Genomic DNA, 1,313 nt, shown 5'->3' with positions numbered 1-1,313 from the left:
TCAGTCAGGAGCTGCCAGAATTTCAAGCTGGATTCAGAAGAGGGAATGTAGCAAGGGATATCGTTGCTGATGATATAGATAGATGATAGAAAGATAAATGAATCTTGGGTAAAAGAGAATACCAGAAAGATGACTATGCAAAGACATTCTACTGTGTAGATCATAACAAACTTTAGATAACATTGTGAACAATGGGCATTCCAGAATACTTAATTGTGTTTTTGTGAAACTTGTGCATAGACCAAGAGAGCAAGGGGACCTATTCAAATCGAGCAAGGGGACCTGCTTTGTTTAAGATCAGGAAAGGTGTGCATTGATGTTGTATTCTTTCACCATATGTATTCAATCTGTGTGCTGAGCAAATTTCAAAGAATCTGGACTCTATGAAGAATAAAGTGGCATCAGGATTGGAGGAAGGTTCATTAACAACTTGCAAAATACAGATGACACAACCTTACTTGCTGAAAGCAAAGGACTTGAAGCACTTGCTGATGAATATCAAAGACCACAGCCATCAGTATGGATTGCATATCAATGTAAAGAAAGCAAAAATCCTCACAACTGGACCAATAAATAACATCATGATACTGGAAAAAAGATTGAAGTTGTCATGGATTTGATTTTACTTGCACCAATATTCAGTGCTCATGAAAGTAGTCAAGAAATCAAATGATGCATTTCATTTTGACCAAATTGGCTGCTGAAGACCTCTTTAAAGTGTTAAAGAGCAAAGATGTCAGTTTGAGGACTAAGGTGCACCTTACCCAAGCCATGGTATTTGAATCACCTCATATACTTGTGAAAGTTGGACAATAAACAAAGAAGACTAGAAGAATTGGTTCACAATAGAATGGAACTGTCCAGACCTAAGCTATGAATTGTTATGATCCATGGGGTTTTCACTGACAGATTTTTACAAGTAAATCACCAGGTCTTTCTTCTTAGTCTTAGTCTTTAAACTCCATGGAAACCTTTTCATCATCATAGCAACATAGCCTGCACTGACAGACAGGTGATGCATTGGCTAGGAATCAAAAGGTGAGAATTCTACTTCGGAACCACCACTGTCCCACCATACCATAGGTTAAATTCGTTCATAACCTTCCCTATAACACTAATCATGCGTGGCTGTCATTAGTTTCTTGCAAGAGGCCCCCTTCTGGAGAACTTGTTTTCTACCAAAATTCGTAACATGTTCCATGGCCATACGAAATTATCAGCTTATAAATTACCTTGCTGTATTTGGTCAAACATTTAATTAACTCACCCCTAATGTGATGGCTTGAGTTCTGGTATGGAGCTGTGGGTTAATG

Source organism: Chrysochloris asiatica, unplaced genomic scaffold (genome assembly GCF_000296735.1).
Source record: "Chrysochloris asiatica unplaced genomic scaffold, ChrAsi1.0 scaffold00344, whole genome shotgun sequence".
Taxonomy (NCBI): domain Eukaryota; kingdom Metazoa; phylum Chordata; class Mammalia; order Afrosoricida; family Chrysochloridae; genus Chrysochloris; species Chrysochloris asiatica.
This window is presented reverse-complemented; position numbering follows the sequence as displayed.